This window comes from Salmo salar, chromosome 13 (assembly GCF_965601325.2).
Source record: "Salmo salar chromosome 13, fSalSal1, whole genome shotgun sequence".
NCBI lineage: Eukaryota > Metazoa > Chordata > Actinopteri > Salmoniformes > Salmonidae > Salmo > Salmo salar.
In genome coordinates this window covers 47,108,165-47,131,006 of record NC_138303.1, presented here as the reverse complement: position 1 = coordinate 47,131,006, position 22,842 = coordinate 47,108,165, and the positions used below count along the sequence as shown (strand labels likewise).

The window sequence follows — 22,842 nt, the reverse complement described above, 5'->3', positions numbered from 1 at the left end:
GACTTCACTATTATTCTACAATGTAGAAAATTGTGAAAATAAAGAAAAACCCTTGAATGAGTAGGTGTGTCAACTTTTGACTGGTACTGTATATATTTATTTTAACTGGGGAATTTGCCCTGGAAAAATCTAAAGGCCTCAGGATGAATGTCACCGAAATGCATAAGTGCCTTTATTGAATCATCCTGTATTATCCATTCTATAAATAAATATACATGTCTTTGCTTTCCTGTCCCTAACACACTTCTAGAGTTAGAATGTGTTTGTGTCCTGCAAACAATGAAAACCCTGCCCTGCAAGCTTCTAAAGAGTAGAACAAAACAGACAACATAATTGCTAAACCGTTTGGACTCTACAGATGTTTTTATGAAAAACCTGCCCTGCAAGCTTCTAAAGAGGGAGAGCAATTAAATAACTGATATAACTAGAAAATTACCTTCCCTAAAGAAAATGTTTGTTTGCTAGATTTTTTAAAGTATTTACAGTTTTGAAATAAGTTCTATTAGTGGTTGTGACTGCAGTAGTAATCGTAACTGGTTAGAATTGAAACGGTAGGTAGATGAAAAGATTGGTTGATTGATTGATTGATTGAGTTGATCGATAGGATAGCCTGATCATGTGAAAGTTGGTTTGGTGTCTAGCTTGAACAGTTCAAGATTTACAATTATTGTTGGTGGATATTATATGCTAATTTATGCCAATTTAAATAGTTGTCATTTATAATGTTTTGAAATTGTTATTTTTTTTTGTTGTTGGTTGAAATGGTTAAAGAACAGTAGCATTTAAAATGTCTACCACTGTGTTCATATGTTTGGCATTGAATCCATGAAGTGTTATGCTAATTAACATTGTTTATAGTTTATAAAGGTTTTAAGGAATTTGAAGTTCGGATAGCCTGCACGTTTTAAAGTTGGTCTTGTAGCATTGGCCAAAGAACAGGCGATTTTGAATACCAACTACTGTATACTTATAGTTGGATCAGTCTGCCCATTTGGAGGTTGCTTTCTTGATAATAGCTTAAATCGTTTAAGCTCTTGAGCAGAAGGAAGAAGTCAAATAATACTAGAAAAGTACATTTCCTGAAAAAAATGGGGTGTGCTAACTAGCCTGTTATTATATGGCTGGTTATGACACCTACAAAAGAGTGTCAAAACCTACCACACAAGGCAAAACATTCCATCACACCACAAACTACATGTCAACAGTATGTTTTTGTTACATTTTTTATTTTATTGACCATATTAAATTATCATTGTAATTGCACACACATTGATGTCAGGCATGCACCTACCCCAATGCACTATTGCTGATGACTGGGATGAATGCAGGATCAGATTTCAAGAGCAGGACAAGACACCCTCTTTTTGACTGATATACTGGGCTATCAATCTGGAGTGCCAGAGCTCGCTCAGAACATTGTCATATTGTCAGTTAGTAAATTCTGAGCGTTTTGCTCTCGGAATGTTCAGAGCGCCCACTGGACACTCTGGCCGAGGAGTAGGGTTGATCTGAGCGTTCTGACCTCACAACAGCAGTCAAGCTAACTGCCTAAAGTTAGCTAGATTGCTAGCTACTTACAGACATAAATGAGAGAACACCTCCCTCTGACCATTTTGCTCACCCTAGCAGAGCTGGTTAGGCTGTTTTCATGTTATCCAGAGCGTTGGGGACTGTAACTTTGCTGCTGGCAACATTTTAATTGTTTTTTTTGCTGAGGTTTACTGGCACAGGCCATATTCAACAAGTGTTGAGCATTTGTAAATTCATGAGTTTTTCTGCGCTCTGGCACACTCAGACGTGCGGAGTAGATGGCAAGAGCGAATTTACGAACGCACCTACTGTAATGCCATGTACATGATAGCCCTATCTGGCGTTATGATGGTCATAATGCTTCTTTACAGTGTCAAAGTGTATTTTCTTAGTCCAAGTAAAGTGACACACGATGGTCATAATGTTCCATGGCAGTGTCTTAAACTGTATTTTCTATACATTTTTTTTAAATATGGTGGAAAAAAACACGACTGTAAAGAATTCATTACAACTAAGGAAACAAACTTTCAAATGAAAGGAAACTTCTTGGCAGGGAAAAAACTAATTTGAATAAATGTGGGATTTTACATTCTTATGTAGGTGTCATAATCAGCCATAAAATAACGCAATATACAGTGGGGGAAAAAAGTATTTAGTCAGCCACCAATTGTGCAAGTTCTCCCACTTAAAAAGATGAGAGAGGCCTGTAATTTTCATCATAGGTACACGTCAACTATGACAGACAAATTTAGAAAAAAAAATCCAGAAAATCACATTGTAGGATTTTTAATGAATTTATTTGCAAATTATGGTGGAAAATAAGTATTTGGTCACCTACAAACAAGCAAGATTTCTGGCTCTCACAGACCTGTAACTTCTTCTTTAAGAGGCTCCTCTGTCCTCCACTTGTTACCTGTATTAATGGCACCTGTTTGAACTTGTTATCAGTATAAAAGACACCTGTCCACAACCTCAAACAGTCACACTCCAAACTCCACTATGGCCAAGACCAAAGAGCTGTCAAAGGACACCAGAAACAAAATTGTTGACCTGCACCAGGCTGGGAAGACTGAATCTGCAATAGGTAAGCAGCTTGGTTTGAAGAAATCAACTGTGGGAGCAATTATTAGGAAATGGAAGACATACAAGACCACTGATAATCTCCCTCGATCTGGGGCTCCACGCAAGATCTCACCCGTGGGGTCAAAATGATCACAAGAACGGTGAGCAAAAATCCCAGAACCACACGGGGGGACCTAGTGAATGACCTGCAGAGAGCTGGGACCAAAGTAACAAAGCCTACCATCAGTAACACACTATGCCACCAGGGACTCAAATCCTGCAGTGCCAGACGTGTCCCCCTGCTTAAGCCAGTACATGTCCAGGCCCGTCTGAAGTTTGCTAGAGAGCATTTGGATGATCCAGAAGAGGATTGGGAGAATGTCAGATGAAACCAAAATATAACTTTTTGGTAAAATCTCAACTCGTCGTGTTTGGAGGACAAAGAATGCTGAGTTGCATCCAAAGAACACCATACCTACTGTGAAGCATGGGGGTGGAAACATCATGCTTTGGGGCTGTTTTTCTGCAAAAGGACCAGGACGACTGATCCGTGTAAAGGAAAGAATGAATGGGGCCATGTATTGTGAGATTTTGAGTGAAAACCCCCTTCCATCAGCAAGGGCATTGAAGATGAAATGTTGCTGGGTCTTTCAGCATGACAATGATCCCAAACACACCGCCCGGGCAATGAAGGAGTGGCTTCGTAAGAAGCATTTCAAGGTCCTGGAGTGGCCGAGCCAGTCTCCAGATCTCAACCCCATAGAAAATCTTTGGAGGGAGTTGAAAGTCCGTGTTGCCCAGCGACAGCCCCAAAACATCACTGCTCTAGAGGAGATCTGCATGGAGTAATGGGCCAAAATACCAGCAACAGTGTGTGAAAACCTTGTGAAGACTTACAGAAAACGTTTGACCTGTGTCATTGCCAACAAAGGGTATATAACAAAGTATTGAGAAACTTTTGTTATCGACCAAATACTTATTTTCCACCATAATTTGCAAATAAATTCATTAAAAATCCTACAATGTGATTTTCTGGATTTTTTTTCCTCATTTTGTCTGTTATTGTTGACGTGTACCTATGATGAAAATTACAGGCCTCTCTCATCTTTTTAAGTGGGAGAACTTGCACAATTGGTGGCTGACTAAATACTTTTTTCCCCCACTGTATGTCACAAAAGGTGTACATATATGGGTCTTGAAAGTGTTATGACAGATTATGAGAAGTTATAATATATTATGACATGGCTATGACAGTGTTATGACACGGTGTCAAATAAAGTGTAACTGAAATATCAACGTTGGTTTGGAGTTGATTAGCTTAAACGGTGAAAGAGGAGATATGTCTAGATTATTATAAAAAAAACTAATACCATTCTATGGCCCTTTTTTTCCTCGATTGAAATATATTGGGAGACCATTTAACTATTGTTATAGTTCAAAAAGTATAAATGCTATCAAAGATATTTTCTCAAGCATCCCGAGTTGGGGCAGTCTGTACATTTGGAAGTTGGTTTTGTGTTAGTTGCTTAAATCGTTTAAGATCTATGGCAGGCTAAAGAAATCAAATAATAAATATATATATATATATATTATTTCACCTTTATTTAACCAGGTAGACTAGTTGAGAACAAATTCTCATTTACAACTGCGACCTGGCCAAGATAAAGTAAAGCAGTGCGACACAAACAACAACAGAGTTACACCTGGAATAAACAAACATACAGTCAATAACACAATAGAGAAAACGTCCATATTCAGTGTGTGCAAATGAGGTAAGATAAGGGAGGTAAGGAAATAAATGGGCCATAGTGGCAAAATAATTACAATTTAGTAATTAAACACTGGAGTGATAGATGTGCAGAAGATGAGTGTGCAAGTAGAGATACTGGGGTGCAAAGGAGCAAAAAAATAAATAACAGTATGGGGATGAGGTAGTTGGATGTGCTATTTACAGGTGGGCTATGTACAGGTTTAGTGATCTATGAGCTGCTCTGACAGCTGGTGCTTCACGTTAGTGAGGGAGATATGGGTCTCCAGCTTCAGTGATCTTTGCAATTCGTTCCAATCATTGGCAGCAGAGAACTGGAAGGAAAGGCGGCCAAAGGAGGAATTGGCTTTGGGGGTGACCAGTGAAATATACCTGCTGGAGTGTGTGCTACGGGTGGGTGCTGCTATGGTGACCAGTGAGCTGAGATAAGGCGGGGCTTTACCTAGCAAAGACTTATAGATCACCTGGAGCCAGTGGGTTTGGTGACAAATATGAAGGGAGGGCCAGCCAACGAGAGCATATAGGTCGCAGTGGTAGGTAGTATATGGGGCTTTGGTAGTATATGGAGCTTTGGTGACAAAGCGGATGGCACTGTAATAGACTGCATCCAATTTGCTGAGTGGAGTGTTGGAGGCTATTTTGTAAATGATATCGCCGAAGTCAAGGATCGGCAGTATAGTCAGTTTTACAAGGGTATGTTTGGCAGCATGAGTGAAGGATGCTTTGTTGCAAAATAGGAAGCCGATTCTAGATTTAATTTTGGATTGGAGATGCTTAATGTGAGTCTGGAAGGAGAGTTTACAGTCTAACCAGACACCTAGGTATTTGTAGTTGTCCTAAGTTAGAACCGTCCAGAGTAGTGATGCTGGACGGGCGGGCAGGTGCGGGCAGCAATCGGTTGAAGAGCATGCATTTAGTTTTATTTGCATTTAAGAGCAGTTGGAGGCTACGGAAGGAGAGTTGTATGGCATTGAAGCTCGTCTGGAGGTTAGTTAACAGTGTCCAAAGAATGGCCAGAAGTATACAGAATGGTGTCGTCTGCGTAGAGGTGGATCAGAGAATCACCAGCGGCAAGAGCGACATCATTGATGTATACAGAGAAATGAGTCGGCCGAGAATTGAACCTTGTGGCACCCCCATAGACTGCCAGAGGTCTGGACAACAGGCCCTCCGATTTGACACACTGAACTCTGTCTGAGAAATAGTTGGAGAACCAGGCGAGGCAGTCATTTGAGAAACCAAAAACCAAGGCTGTTGAGTCTGCCGATAAGAATGTGGTGATTGACAGAGTCGAAAGCCTTGGCCAGTAAGAAATAAGAAATCTAGAGTTGTGCTTTGCCTTCAGTAAGTACACCTAATAATAATAGGAAAATATAAGAAATCTAGAGTTGTGCATTGCCTTCAGCAAGCACACCTAATAAAGAAAAGTACATTTCCTAAAGAACATGTGGCGGCTTGCTAGCATGTTTTAAAGTATTTATGGTTGTGAAATAAGTTATAGTAGTGGTAGTCACTGCAGTTGTAATGTTAGTGACTGGTTATAGTTGAAAAAGTAGATAGATGGAAAGAGTCATTGATTGGATGAATGATTAGACATGATCGGATAGCCTGAACATATGAACGTTGGTTTGTTGTCTCTAGCTTGAACGGTTCAAGAGTTACTGTTGGTGGGTTGTTTTATACAAATGTATGCAAATGTATAGTTATAGTTGATCAAAGTTTTTAAGAATTGGAAGTTAGGATAGCCTGAACATGTAAATGTTGGTTTGGTGTCTCTAGCTTGAATGGTTCAACGGTTATTGATGACGAGTTGTTTTATGATAATTCATGCTAATTCATAAAGATTTTAAAGAATTTGAAGTTAGGATAACCTGAACGTTTAAGCTCTAGAGTGGGGGGGAAGAGAAATCAAATAATGCTAATAATGAGTATGTAAGAAATCTAGAGTTGTGCTTTGCCTTCAGCAAGCACATCTAATAAGAATATGAATATATAAGACATCTAAAGTTGTGCTTTGCCTTCGGCAAGCACATCTAACTACAAATAACATAAGCATTATTTTAGATTTTACTGAACCCTAACCCTTTTCCTAACCTAGTTATCCTAAACTGCTACGCTAATACTCATAACCTGCTGTAAATTATCATAAACCTGCTACGAAAAGTCAATTTGGACAAAAGCTGTATCCCTTCTAGACAAAACCGAGGTCTCCAAATCCCACCGGAAATTGTATATTGTCCCCGGAAGTTATGCTTTCTTTTTGTAGCCGTCTCAAGTGGGGATTCAAGATCATCAATGTTTTTTTTATGCTGTTAATGTTTTGATCTATTCTGTTCGCTCTCTGCGTTGGAAGGAGATGAGAGAAATAGACTGAAACCTTTATTAATACCGTTTGAAACAGATACGGGTCTCAATGAGCCTTGCGCACAGTTTTGAGCGGAATTCTGAAGCCATTGACAAACTTGAATTATTCAATTTCTTGAACGTGCACCATGGTAACGTTTCGCGGAAGTGTAACGCAACAAAAAAGGAAATCCACGGGAATAGTTTTACGATAGCTAACAGAGTTTTGGAAAGTGAAACTATTTTCCAGTAGAAAGTAGTGCCTACCAGTGATGTAATATAAATTATGTGAGTTAGTTGACCAGTTTATTAGACAGTCATACAGGGCCATAGCAACGTAGCTAACGTTACTCTGAACAGCACGATGCCTCTAGGCTAGCTAACTTTCGATGGCGCAGCTGTCATCAAACGACGTTACCACCAGACATTAGCTAGCTAGCCTACGACGTTGCCAGTAATTTCGGTTAGGCATGAATATGCTTTATATAAATTGTTAAGGGGTGCCCGCTGCTTTTCGGCGCTTCAAACTGATAGGCAAGCTAACTCATTGGATAACGATGAGTAACTTGAATATCGTGTCATACAGTACTCAAGGTAAAACAATGGCATCTCAAGGCGCGTGTCTCAGGTAAGATTAAACGAATAAAATCTGATCTCTGTGTATCAAAAAACATGTTAGTTAGAATGAGGGTTGTGGTCTTAAACATTTGGAATATGTGACATCAATTGAATTGAAGAAAGGATTAAACTGGAAGGTAAGGAAAAAGCCAAATCTATTCAAATGATCATTGCTATCCGGGATCCTTTGGACGTAGCCACCGGTAGACAGTGTCCTTCGCCCCCGCCTCTCAGGCACGGTTTTCTACGGCACACGGGAGGCGGGTGCGACGCCATGTGCTAGCTAACTGACAAGCATGGTGTCGCCCAAGCCTATGCTGTGCTAGTGGAACGAGGGGGCGGAAAATGGTGGGAAAAAGTACCTAATTTTCATACATGTTAATAGAAAATGATAAAATACTACTTGAGTAAAAGTTTGTTTTTAAATATACTTAATTATCAAAAGTAAATGTAATTGCAAAAATATACAAGTATCAAAATTAAAAGTGTGTGTATATATATCAAACTCCTTATATTAAGCAAACCAGAAGGCACAATTTTATTTAAAAAATATATTTACAGATAGCCAGGGGCACCTCCACCCGACATAAATTACAAACAAAGCTTTTGTGTTTAGTGAGTCCGCCAGATCAGATGAAGTAGGGATGACTGCAGTAGAAATGTTCTCTTGATAAGTGCGTGAATTGGACCAGTTCCCTGTCCTGCTAATCATTCAAAATGAAACGAGTACTTTTGGGTGTCGGGGAAAATGTAAAAAGTGCATACTTTTCTTTAGGAATGTAGTGGTGTAAGTTGTCCAAAAATATAAATAAGTACAGATACCCCAAAAAATTACTAAAGTAATACTTTCAATAATTTTTGCTTGAGCACTTTACACCACTGGGGACCGGTAGACAGTGTCCTTTGCGAATTTTACATTTACATTTTAGTCATTTAGCAGACGCTCTTATCCAGAGCGACTTACAGTAGTGAATGCATACATTTCATACATTTTTTTTTTCTGTGCTGGCGAACCCACAACCCTGGTGTTGCAAACACCATGCTCTACCAACTGAGCTACAGGGAAGGCTATTACAAACACCATTTTGGCCTGCCAAATGAGTTCTGTTATACTCACAGACACCATTCAAACAGTTTTAGAAACTTTGGAGTGTTTTCTATCCAAAGCTAATAATTATATGCATATTCTAGTTTCTGGGCAGGAGTAATAATCAGATTAAATCGGGTACGTTTTTTTATCCGGCCGTGAAAATACTGCCCCTTATCCTAAACAGGTTAATCAGAATGGCCGATTTAATTAGGGCCGATATCAAGTTTTCATAACAATCGGTAATCAGCATTTTTGGACACCGATTTATGGCCGATTACATTGCACTCCACGAGGAGACTGCGTGGCAGGCTGACTACCTGTTATGCGAGTGCAGGAAGGAGCCATGGTAAGGTGCTAGTTAGCATTAAATGTATCTCATAAAAAACAATCAATCTTAACATAATCACTAGTTAACTACACATGGTTGATGATATTACTAGTTTATCTAGCTTGTCCTGCGTTGCATATAATCGATGCGGTGCCTGTTAATTTATCATTGAATCACAGCCTACTTCGCCAAACGGGTGATTTAAAATAAATATATGTTAGCGGGCAATATTAACTAAATATGCAGGTTTAACCTGTTATGGCTAGGGGGCAGTATTTACACAGCCGGATAAAAAACGTACCCGATTTAATCTGATTATTACTCCTGCCCAGAAACTAGAATATGCATATAATTATTAGCTTTGGATAGAAAACACTCCAAAGTTTCTAAAACTGTTTGAATGGTGTCTGTGAGTATAACAGAACTCATTTGGCAGGCCAAAACCTGAGAATATTCCATGCAGGAAGTGCCCTGTCTGACAATTTCTTGCCCTTCTTGATTATCTCTATCCATTACAGAGGATCTCTGCTGTTACGTGACACTTCCTACAGCTCCCATGGGCTCTCAGAAGGCGGCAAAAAGCTGAATCGTGGCTTTGCAGGCTCTGGTTGAAAAAAAAGTAGCGCGTTTGGGTAGTGGCTGGTTACAGTACTGTGAGACTCAGGCTCGTGCCCGCGTCGACAGAATGCTTTGTTTTCTTTCGTCTGTTTACCTAAACGCAGATTCCCGGTCGGAATATTATCGCTTTTTTACGAGAAAAATTGCATAAAAATTGATTTTAAACAGCGGTTGACATGCTTCGAAGTACGGTAATGGAATATTTAGAAATCTTTTGTCACGAATTGCGCCATGCTCGTGACCCTTATTTAGACTTCGGATAGTGTCTTGAACGCACGAACAAAACGCCGCTGTTTGGATATAACTATGGATTATTTTGGACCAAACCAACATTTGTTATTGAAGTAGCAGTCCTGGGAGTGCATTCTGACGAAGACAACAAAGGTAATCAAACTTTTGTAATAGTAAATCGGAGTTTGGTCAGGGCTAAACTTGGTCGGTGTCTAAATGGCTAGCCGTGATGGCTGGGCTATCTACTGAGAATATTGCAAAATGAGCTTTCACCGAAAAGCTATTTTAAAATCGGACATATCGAGTGCATAGAGGAGTTCTGTATCTATAATTCTTAAAATAATTGTTATGTTTTTTGTGAACGTTTATCGTGAGTAATTTAGTAAATTCACCGGATGTTTGCGGGGGGTATGCTAGTTCTGAACGTCACATGCTAATGTAAAAAAGCTGTTTTTTGATATAAATATGAACTTGATTGAACAAAACATGCATGCATTGTATAACATAATGTCCTAGGGTTGTCATCTGATGAAGATCATCAAAGGTTAGTGCTGCATTTAGCTGTGGTTTTGTTTTTTGTGACATTATATGCTAGCTTGAAAAATGGGTGTCTGATTATTTCTGGCTGGGTACTCTGCTGACATAATCGAATGTTTTGCTTTCGCTGTAAAGCCTTTTTGAAATCGGACAGTGTGGTTAGATTAACGAGAGTCTTGTCTTTAAAATGCTGTAAAATAGTCATATGTTTGAAAAATTGAAGTTTTTGGATTTTAGAGGAGTTTGTATTTCGCGCCACGCCCATCATTGGATATTGGAGCAGGTGTTCCGCTAGCGGAACGTCTAGATGTAAGAGGTTAAGAATATATACTTGTGTATTGATTTTAAGAAAGGCGTTGATGTTTATGGTTAGGTACACATTGGTGCATAGACAGTGCTTTTTTCACGAATGCGCTTGTTAACTAGGGAAATTGTGGCACTTCTCTTGCGTTCTGTGCAACAAAGTCAGAGTATATGCAGCAGTTTGGGCCGCCTGGCTCGTTGCGAACTGTGTGAAGACCATTTCTTCCTAACAAAGACAGCCAACTTCGCCAAACGGGGGATGATTTAACAAAAGCGCATTTGCGAAAAAAGCACTATCGTTGCACAAATGTACCTAACCATAAACATCAATGCCTTTCTTAAAATCAATACACAGAAGTATATTTTTTTTAAACCTGCATTATTTAGTTAAAATAAATTCATGTTAGCAGGCAATATTAAACTAAGGAAATTGTGTCACTTCTCTTGCGTTCATTGCACGCAGAGTCAGGGTATATGCAACAGTTTGGGCCGCCTGGCTCGTTGCGAACTAATTTGCCAGAATTTTACATAATTATGACATAACATTGAAGGTTGTGCAATGTAACAGAAATATTTAGACTTATGGATGCCACCCGTTAGATAAAATACGGAACGGTTCCGTATTTCACTGAAAGAATAAATGTTTTGTTTTCGAAATTATAGTTTCCGGATTTGACCATATTAATGACCTAAGGCTCGTAATTTCTGTGTGTTTTATAATTAAGTCTATGATTTGATAGAGCAGTCTGACTGAGCGATGGTAGGCAGCAGCAGGCTCGTAAGCATTCATTCAAACAACACTTTCCTGTGTTTGCTAGCAGCTCTTCGCAATGCTTCAAGCATTGCGCTGTTTATGACTTCAAGCCTATCAACTCCCGAGATTAGGCTGGCAATACTAAAGTATCTATTAGCACAAGTTAAACAATTTAAAGGCAATGCTACCAAATACTAATTGAGTGTATGTAAACTTCTGACCCACTGGGAATGTGATGAAAGAAATAAAAGCTGAAGTAAATCCTTCTCTCTAGTATTATTCTGACATTTCACATTCTTAAAATAAAGTGGTGATCCTAACTGACCTAAGACAGGGAATTTGTACTAGGATTAAATGTCAGGAATTGTGAAAAACTGAGTTTAAATGTATTTGGTGTATGTTCTCTCTGGATTCCATTAGAATGGAATCCAGAGAGAACAAAACCCTGTCCTCAAACATTTACATTGTGTTTAGTCTTCATAATCATCCTTCAATTGTGTATATATTTTTTAATTTATAGCTTTTTTCCTTTTTGTGTGTATTTTGTTCATTTTCATTGTGTTGTGTAAACTGGAATGAAAGCCTGCAGTTGTGGAATTTGAAAACTCTCATATATATAAAACTGTCTCATATATATTTCATATATATATATGAAATGTGAATACAATACAGCTCAGTATTTGTATTTATATTATACAGTCTTTTTTGATCATCTTTATCAAGGGTCCCAATAACATTTCTGTCATTATTGCATATACTACATTTCTTAGCTCTCCATCAAATGACGTGGCGGACTGAGCTTTTGAATTTAAAGGTTATGACGTAGATGCAGACAATAAACATAGTGGGTCAATTTCCGCAACAACTAAGAGTGTTGAAGGGTGAGGCTCATCTTCTCTGCTGTTTTGGTCCTCTTGCGCAGATACTGTGTGTGACTGTGAGAGTGAAGTCTCAATATCTGCGGTGCTGCTCGTGGCGATGTCTTTTCACTGAGTCTACCTGTTAACCTCTATGGGCTAGGTGGGACGCTTGCGTCCCACCTACTCAACAGCCAGTTGAATCCTGTGGCGCGTTATTCAAATCCTTAGATATGCTATTACTTAAATTTTTCAAAAATATGACTATTTTACACCATTTTAAAGATAAGACTGTCGTTAATCTAACCACACTGTCCGATTTCAAAAAGGCTTTACAACGAAAGCAGAACATTAGATTATGTCAGCAGACTACCCAGCCAGAAATAATCAGACACCCATTTTTCAAGCTAGCATATAATGTCACATAAACCCAAACCACAGCTAAATGTAGCACTAACCTTTGATCTTCATCAGATGACAACCCTAGGACATTATGTTATACAATACATGCATGTTTTGTTCAATCAAGTTCATATTTATATCAAAAACCAGCTTTTTACATTAGCATGTGACTAGCATGTGCGCCCCACCGAACACTGCCGGTGAATTTACTAAATTACTCACGATAAACGTTCACAAAAAGCATAACAATTATTTTAAGAATTATAGATACAGAACTCCTCTATGCACTCGATATGTCCGATTTTAAAATAGCTTTTCGGTGAAAGCACATTTTGTAATATTCTCAGTAGATAGCCCGGCATCACAGGGCTAGCTATTTAGACACCCAGCAGGTTTAGCACTCATCAAAGTCAGATTTACTATAAGAAAAATGTTCTTACCTTTGTTGTCTTCGTCATAATGCACTCCCAGGACTTCTACTTCAATAACAAATGTTGGTTTGGTCCAAAATAATCCATCGTTATATCCAAACAGCGGCGTTTTGTTCGTGCGTTCTAGACACTATCCTAAAGACTAAATAAGGGTGACGAGCATGGCGCAATTCGTGACAAAAGAATTCTAAATATTCCATTACCGTACTTCGAAGCATGTCAACCGCTGTTTAAAATCAATTTTTATGCCATTTTTCTCATAAAAAAGCGATAATATTCCGACCGGGAATCTGCGTTTAGATAAACAGACAAAGGAAAAGAAACCATTCGGTCGAAGCGGGCACGCGCCTAAGCCCATAGTACTCTGAGTGGCCACTTGCCAAAAGCGATAAAGTGTTTCAGCCAGAGCCTGCCTCTATCGTTCAACGTTTTCCCGGGCTCTGAGACCCTATGGACGACGTAGGAAGTGTCACGTTATTGCACAGATCCTGAGTCTTCAATAAAAAGAGCCAAGATGAAACACTACTTCTCAGACAGGCCATTTCCTGCTTGAAATCTTCTCAGGTTTTGGCCTGCCATAGGAGTTCTGTTATACTCAGACACCATTCAAACAGTTTTAGAAACTTTAGGGTGTTTTCTATCCAAAGCCAATAATTATATGCATATTCTAGTTACTGGGCAGGTGTAGTAACCAGATTAAATCGGGTACGTTTTTTTATCCAGCCGTGCAAATACTGCCCCCTATCCCCAACAGTTTAGGTGCCTTTTTTATAGTGCCACCTGTGGGCCGTTCAGTTCTGGGATTGGCTGTTTTTACTTGTATGTCCATTTGTCTAACTTTTTGACAATCTGGGCTGTAGATGCAAGGAGAATCACACAAAAACATTAAGGCTTGGAGCTTTAATAATAAGAATACATGGGATTGATATAGTAATTTTCAAGGCCCCTAAGATATTTTAGATTAGTATCAAAAAACCACAAGAAACAGAAATCTATACAAAAACAATGCCAGACTAAAGAAAGAGAGAAATATTAAAGAAAAAGTAGGGAGTAGGGCTTTAAAGGAAAGGGTGTGATGTGTCAGTGAGTGACTGTTGTATTGAATACAACCAATTCTAACTGCATTGATTTGTTCTCAATTAAGAGGTGGCCTGTATTGTATTGAACACAGGCCTAACCTTCTTAAGGAAAGATTTACCAGTCTAAAGTTTTGCTGTGAAATGTTTATATATATTTTATTTTTCCTTTTCAGTGGGACAGGTGTCTTTTACCAAGCGATGCCAGCTGTGGGAACCGATGGGAGAAATGTTATGAAACTAATCCCTGTTCAAAAAGTCAACGGACAGTTTGTTCGATCACCAACGGGCACCATAAAGGACATTGCTGAACCTAAACGAGATGATACCTCGAATGTTCCATCAATTTCGAAGAGTAACATATCTATTTCGGGACCCACAGCTAAAGAACACTTTGTGAATAAAAGGCCATTTTACGTGAGTACCTCTCCAAATCCAGCCAATCTGACAGGAATATATCCTTCAGTGCGCATCCAGACTCCCATAGTAACAACAAAAGTTGCCCAAAGTGCAGGATCCTTGACATCACCTGAGTTTACCTGTGGGAACACATTTGGCCTAACACTTATAAATAAGAAAAAGCTGCCAGTCGCTGTGAAATCCCCAGCGCTTCCAAATGGACAATACCTTCAAATTCCCCCTAATGCACAAGTCAAAACCCTCCCAGCATCCGCACTCCCCCCAGGCATAAAGAGACAGATATTTACTTCATCAACGACCTGTACCTCAAATTCGCCAATGGTTCTTTATGTGTCCCCTGTCCAAACCATGAAGCATAGTTATGTACCAACATCTCCGAAGTCAGCCCCCTCACTCAGCCGACTTCCAAGGTCATCTGGCCAAACACTTTCTACATGCTCTTCAACAGACTCAAGACAGTGTTCTACTACTGCCAAGGATGGCAAAAGACTGGTCACTCCGATTAAGTGGGTGATTGAGGAGGCAGATGGCTTACCTGCTCCATGCCTTGTTCCTGTGAATTCATCTTCTATGACCTCAGATATCCTGAAAACTCTGGCAGAGATGGAAACAGCCAGCAAAATGTGTGATCACACAGCAAAAAATTATTCACCTTCCCAAGAGGGTCAGACAAAAATTGGACAAGAGAAGGACAATGCCTTAGTGATGTACAATGGGAAGGTGTATTTTGTGGTCAACAAAACCCCTGAGCTTTGTAACAGACCATCAAAACCCTTGGAGGCCAGTAGGAACATGGGTACCTCCTCCACGCAGGCAAAGGAAAATGTTGGATTCAATCAGGGAATCAGCGTACCGCCCTCCCTACCCCTGTGCTCCTCATCTGGGTCACAATTGTCAAATAAAACCAGACCAGACCCAAAACACATTGTCATACCAGATGAAATCATTGACCTCTGTGACGATGATTCCCAGGATGACCTCACATGCCAGGCAATATCAACAAAGGATGTAACAAGGCAACTTTTCAGACAGTCTGAAGTTGATGAGGACGAAGACTCCAATGTAATATTTGTCTCATACCTTCCACCCAAAGCGGTGCCTAAAGTATGTGAAGGAGAAATGTCTCATATGCTGGATGACTTCGAAGCTGAACAAGAAATGGTACGTAGTCAAAAGAATTTGAATGGCCAGGTAGTGGATAGTCAGAACAATGTATCTGGCCTTTCAATAGAAAGGTGTCAGAATGTTGGTACTGCCCAAGACATGGCAGACTGTCAAGGTATTGCAACAGGCCAAGAGTTGAACTCCCGTCAGCAAAACATCACTGGTCAGGATTGGAAAAGACTGCACATGGAAGGATTTTATGGCAGTGCAACTGGACTCAGAATTGAGAACATTCGTAGTGGTGCCACCACCCAAGAAATGGGGAACATCCAGAATGATGCCACTGACCAAAGCATTGGAAATAGTCAGCACAATGTCTCCATTCAAGAAATGGAGAACATTCCTGGAAGCACCGCTCTCCAAACAGAAATGGAGACACACAAAAAAAAGGTAAGACAACCCACTACTCACATTACTACATGATCAGTAGGATAGCTAATAAGGTAAACTCTCAAGAGCCCAGTTTTTCTAAACTTTTAATCTTGATCGTTCCCAAATTTCAGAGCTCATCAGATCCCATTCCTGAGCAGCAGACTTCCATGTTGGACCAAGAATCCCTGGAAACTTGTGATCGCCTGCTGAAACAGATGTTTGGGATCACATCTGATGTGCAGATATGTTTGAAGAGGATAGATTCTAAGCCCAAGGCTAACCCTAAAGTGTTTCCTCAGATTGGGACCACAAACAAACGTACCATAGAGGCTATTCGCAAATTGTTACAGGGATCAATATTTGTGACAAAAAAGAGGGTACATAATGAAACACAGGTAAATGATCATTTTCAACTTTTCTAAAGCTTTCTAATGGATTTTGTACTGTATATTGATGTTGCCTATTAGATTGTCTCCAAACTCAACTTTGGCAAAGTCCACATTGTTTTACCATTCATTAGAACAGTATTTTCCAAGATGCTAAACTCAGCAAAAAAAGAAACTTCCCTTTTTTAGGACCCTGTCTTTCAAAGATAATTTGTAAAAATCCAATTAACTTCACAGATCTTCATTGTAAAGGGTTTAAACACTGTTTCCCATGCTCAGTGAACCATAAACAATTAATGAACATGCACCTGTGGAACGGTCATTAAGACACTAACAGCTTACAGACGGTAGGCAATTAAGGTCACAGTTATGAAAACTTAGGACACTAAAGAGGCCTTCCTACTGACTCTGAAAAACACCAAAAGAAAGATGCCCAGGGTCCCTGCTCATCTGCATGAACGTGCCTTAGGCATGCTGCAAGGAGGCATGAGGACTGCAGATGTGGCCAGGGCAATACATTGAAATGTCTGTACTGTGAGACGCCTAAGACGGCGCTACAGGGAGACAGGACGGACAGCTGATCGTCCTCGCAGTGGCAGACCACGTGTAACAACACCTGCACAGGATCGGTACATCTGAAAATCACACCTGCGGGACAGGTACAGGATGGCAACAACTGCCTGAGTTACACCAGAAATGCACAATCCCTCCATCAGTGCTCAGACTGTCCGCAATTGGCTGAGAGAGACTGGATTGAGGGCTTGTAGGCCTGTTGTAAGGCAGGTCCTCACCAGACATAACCGGCAACAACATTGCCTATGGGCACAAACCCACCATCGCTGGACCAGACAGGACTGGAAAAAATTGTCAAATTCGCGTTTGTTGTCGAAGGAATGAGCGTTACACCGAGGCCTGTACTCGGAGCGGGATCGATTTGGAGGCAATCTCAACGCTGTGCGTTACAGGGAAGACATCCTCCTCCTTCATGTGGTACCCTTCCTGCAGGCTCATCCTGACATGACTCTCCAGCATGACAATGCCACCAGCCATACTGCTTGTTCTGTGCATGATTTCCTGGAAGACAGGAATGTCAGTGTTCTGCCATGGCCAGCGAAGAGCCCAGATCTCAATCCCATTGAGCACGTCTGGGACCTGTTGGATTGGAGGGTGAGGGCTAGGGCCATTCCCCCCAGAAATGTCGGGGAACTTGCAGGTGCCTTGGTGGAAGTGAGGTAACATCTCACAGCAAGAACTGGCAAATCTGGTGCAGTCCATGAGGAGGAGATGCACTGCAGTACTTAACCTCTCTCGGGTATGTGGGACGAAATCGTCCCACCTAGTCAACAGCCAGTGGAATCGAGTGGCGCGAAATTCAAAAACTTTAAATGCTATAACTTCAATTTCTCAAACATATGACTATTTTACACCATTTTAAAGACAAGATTCTCGTTAATGTAACCACATTGTCCGATTTCAAAAAGGCTTTACAACGAAAGCAAAACATTAGATTGTCAGGAGAGTACCCAGCCAGAAATAATCACACACCCATTTTTCAAGCTAGCATATAATGTCACAAAACCAAAACCACAGCTAAATGCAGCACTAACCTTTGATGATCTTCATCAGATGACACTCCTAGGACATTATGTTATACAATACATGCATGTTTTGTTCAATCAAGTTCATATTTATATCAAAAACCAGCTTTTTACATTAGCATGTGACGTTCAGAACTAGCAAACATACCGAAAACTTCCAGTGAATTTACTAAATTACTCACGATAAACGTTCACAAAAAACATAACAATTATTTTAAGAATTATAGATACAGAACTCCTTTATGCAATCGCGGTGTCAGATTTTAAAATAGCTTTTCGGCAAAAGCACATTTTGCAATATTCTGAGTAGATAGCTCGCCATCACGGGCTAGCTAATTTGACACCCACCAAGTTTGGCGTTCACTAAACTCAGAATTACTATAAGAAAAATTGGATTACCTTTGCTGTTCTTCGTCAGAATGCACTCCCAGGACTTCTACTTCAACCACAAATGTTGTTTTGGTTCAAAATAATCCATAGTTATGTTCAAATATCCTCTGTTTTGTCCGTGCGTTCAGGTCCCTATCCGAACGGTGACGTGCAGACGCACGTTTCAAAATATTCCATTACCATACTTCGAAGCATGTCAAACGCTGTTTAAAATCAATTTTTATGCGATTTTTCTCGTAAAATAGCGATAATATTCCGACCGGGAGTCGTTGTTTTCGTTCAAAGACTGAAAGAAGAAAATGGTGTCTTCACGCGCGCACCCGTGTCATTGTTCTCAGATCGACCACTATCCACAACCCCTACTGTTTTTCAGCCAGGGACTGCAGAGTCATCATTCCCCGTTCAGGCGCCTTCTGAGAGCCTATGGGAGCCTTAGAAAATGTCACGTTACAGCAGAGATCCTCTGTTTTCGATAAAGAGGCTATAAAAGGCCAAGAAATGGTCAGAGAGGGCACTTCCTGTATAGAATCTTCTCAGGTTTTGGCCTGCCATATGAGTTCTGTTATACTCACAGACACCATTCAAACAGTTTTAGAAACTTTAGGGTGTTTTCTATCCAAATCAAACAATTATATGCATATTCTAGTTTCTGGGCAGGCGTAATAACCAGATTAAATCGGGTGCGTTTTTTATCCGGACGTGAAAATACTGCCCCCTACCTAAGAGAGGTTAATGCAGCTGGTGGCCACACCAGATACTGACTGTTACTTTTGATTTTGACCCCCCCCCCTTTGTTCATGGACACATTATTCCATTTCTGTTAGTCACATGTCTGTGGAACTTGTTCAGTTTGTCTCAGTTGTTGAATCTTGTTATGCTCATACAAATATTTACACATGTTAAGTTTGCTGAAAATAAACGTAGTTGACAGTGAGAGGACGTTTCTTTTTTTGCTGAGTTTATTACTGTATTTCCCACTCTGAAATTAAAACCCTTGTTTTCTCACAGGTCTCTGCCACAAGGAACAGTGATGGTTGTCTAAAAGATGCTAAAAGGCAGAAAATAGAAAAAGTTGAAAATGCATTTAAAAGTTCAGAAAACCCAGAGCCCCTTACCAGTCCAACTCCTCAGCTGGACATGCAGCCCCTTACCAGTCAAACTCCTCAGTTGACATTGCAGCCCCTTACCAGTCAAACTCCTCAGCTGGACATGTTATTTGATGGTGAACAAATATTTGTTCATGAGGAACCGACTGTCAATTATTTTATTTCAACCACAGATGAAACAGTTGTCCCTTCCAAACCTCTGCCAGATCTCGATCTGGTGCATATTTCAAAACGAAGCTCAAACTCACCCGTTTCATCTGTCCACCCACAAATAAACACTGAAGCTATGGATTGCGCTCCTAGGCCCTGCTGTGGCACAGCAAGCAACATAAAGCCAAACTCTAGAAGAAGAAGAAGGGGAAAAGGGAGAAGATGCACTGCATGTCCATGTGAGGTGACTGGAACACAAGTACAAGTCAAAGCAATGAGCACATCATCCACTTCACAAAAGGAGCCTGATTCATCTAAACCACCAAACACCAGGTCCTCAGGGAACCGTACCAGTGCAGTTGCAGAGTCGACTAAACAAAAGGGGAGAAAGTCCACAAAGGCTCAAGCGAAAGATAAAGAGCCAGCATCTATGGAGAGCCAATGTCCTTCAACTATGAGTGAGCAGGGAAGTAGTACAGCTGGAGAGATCCCAACCAGTTATCTCTGCTCTACAGCACCCATGGACCCTGAAGAAATTGAGCGTCATGAGAGAATCAAACGACTGAAAGGACTCTTAAAGGAGAAGGAAGCTGCTCTTGAGATGATTAGAAAGAACATGAGCTGAGTTGGAGAGGGACGGAATCACTTTCCAAATTCCATAATGTATTTCATAACTTTAGCCTTACAGAACTCTCATCCATCATATTTATGTAATTTAAGTTTTATTCCCTGCAGGAAATTAACTTATTTTCAGTATTGAATGTTTAATTCCAAAATACAATAATTCCAGTATTGAAATGTAACTAACTTTGTTTTCCTTGTGGATAAGTGTAGTGAGAGAATATATTGATGCATTGACTAAGCATCTTAAGATGTTTTTGAAAATATTAACATTTTACAGACTAGCATTTTCTGATGTTTGTATTTCTGTTTCATCAAGCTTTTGCTGTTTTCTATATTTGTTCTGCAAAGATGGATCACAATGCCATCTTCAAACTGCATACAGATACTTGTTGGCTTCCTTAAGAGTCATTTATTTTATAATGTAATTGTTACATTTGGTTAGTAGGCATAAGTGTTTTTCTGTCTGTAAATGAAATTACTGTAACTCAAAACATTTAATAAATCATGTGTACTGCTCTTCTCTCCTTGTCTCCTCCAAAATCCATTGGATGAAAAAGGCAGATGTCCCTCCCCTCTGAGCTTCTGCTCCAATGGGTTTTGAGAAGGAGACAGACTTCATCTCCAAGGACATCATCCTGACAATTTACCACACTCCAGGGGTAGACCACAGCAGCAGTCAAAGCCTATGACCAATGGGACTCGCACCCACTGGCACAACCCTTTGCAAAAAACATGGCAGTCTGCAGGTCTTTGGACCATTGTACTGGAACAAGCTGGACTTATCCACACGACAGCTAGCTAGCATGTCCACCTTCAAAAGAGCAGTACATATAGCTGTAATGTGAGCGTGGTTTTGTATGTAGGCTACCGCATATGATGTGTATACGGTGATTTTAGATGTGCTTTTGTATGTATCCCTTTGTATGTATGCCAATGGGTATGCTGTATATGTTTTTATTGATTCTATGGAACCCAGGACTCCCTGGAAAACACTGGCAATTGCTACGGAGTGGCTTTTTGTAACGATATTGCATTTGTAAGCACTATCAAAATAGTGTACAGAGAATGCCCCAAAAAAATCTGAAGCAATGCACACATGTTTAGGGCTAAGCTATACAGTTTCACTGCCTCTCATTTTGAAAACAGCCTTTGTCATGGTCACAGGAAGTTACCACAGCAGTGAATTAGCTGTGTGAAGCCAGCATCAATAAGGAACATTAAGGCTTGGATTAAATTGGTTATAACATGAAAAAAAGCACATACCAAGATGTGTGCAATAATACCATTTGATTAGAATCAGAAGCAACTGTGGAAAATAAGGTGATATCCCATTATGTCTATTTCGCACTATGGCGAAGACCATCTGTATTTTATTTCATAACTGGGTTTATTATACTATACACAAGTAGTATCCAAACCACAGTGCCATTGAGGCAACCTCCATTTTGAAGTACTCCATTTTCTTCTTACTACTTCTATGAGTTGGCAACATGGAGAATGATAGAGGCCTTTAGTGGCCAAAAGGCTGTATTAGCATGGGCAGTGGCATTGAGGGTTTCCACCGTTTTAATGTAGTCAACTGGGTGGGACTTCCAATTTCATTGGCTGATCCCTCCTGGTAACTCTGTTGGAGTCATGTTCAACCGGGTCAACCAGAGGGATCAGCCAATCGTGAAGAAAATTGACTACTTAAAAATGGAGATTGCCTCAATGGCACTGCCCATGCTGTCAAAGACACTATAATGTCACAGATACAAAGATGAGTCCTCTATCTGTATGGTTTGCAAACAAACAATGGGTATAATTCATTGGATGATCCCTCTGATGGAATCGTGTGATCCTTCCTTGACCCATAGGAAGTCCCACCCAACTGACTACTTTAAAATGGTGGAAGCCCTCAATGGCGATGTCCATGCCAAAATGGGTTTTAGCCATCTAGAGTCCTTTAACTATGGTGATACCCGAGTTTCCCACTTCGAAAGTATCATAGTCAACCAATGGGAAGCATTTCTGACTTGTAATAAAAGTAGCAAGTGTTGCTGAACAATATGTGAAATTATCACTATGTGTTCACTATATGCACATGAATGTGGTCCCGTGTGACTCAGTTGGTAGAGCATGGCGTTTGCAACGCCAGGTTTGTCGGTTCGAGTCCCATGGGGGTCCAGTACGAAAATGTGTGCACTCACTACTGTAAGACTGTCTGCTAAAAGACTGAAACATGAATGGTTGGAGCATGTTGGGCTATACAAAGTTGCCTGCATAGACACTATATCTATGATTGCATGTACCAGAGATTTTCTGGACATGATGTCTCAATAAAGGGCATTTATTCCATAGAATTAGGAATTTGATTAAATGTAACGGGATCTCTGGTTCATTCATCTCGATGGGTAGGGATATTGAACCTTTTCTTGAACAGTGTAGTTGTGGCCAAAAGTTTTGAGAATGACACAAATATTAATTTTCACAAAGTCTGCTGCCTCAGTTTGTATGATGCCAATTTGCATATACTCCAGAATGTTATGAAGAGTGATCAGATGAATTGCAATTAATTGCAAAGTCCCTCTTTGCCATGCAAATGAACTGAATCCCCCAAAAACATTTCCACTGCATTTCAGCCCTGCCACAAAAGGACCAGCAGACATCATGTCAGAGATTATTTTGTTAACACAGGTGTGAGT

At 40.2% G+C, this 22,842-nt stretch overlaps 1 long non-coding RNA gene across 1 annotated transcript; it reads left to right on the top strand.

Moving 5' to 3' along the window:
* Positions 1-6,617: 6,617 nt before the first annotated feature.
* LOC106566968 (uncharacterized) lies at positions 6,618-22,522 on the top strand. The gene is made up of 4 exons (XR_014380095.1): positions 6,618-7,331; positions 14,125-15,922; positions 16,036-16,299; positions 19,287-22,522. It is a non-coding gene; the product is annotated as an uncharacterized LOC106566968 (long non-coding RNA).
* The last annotated feature ends 320 nt before the right edge of the window (positions 22,523-22,842 follow it).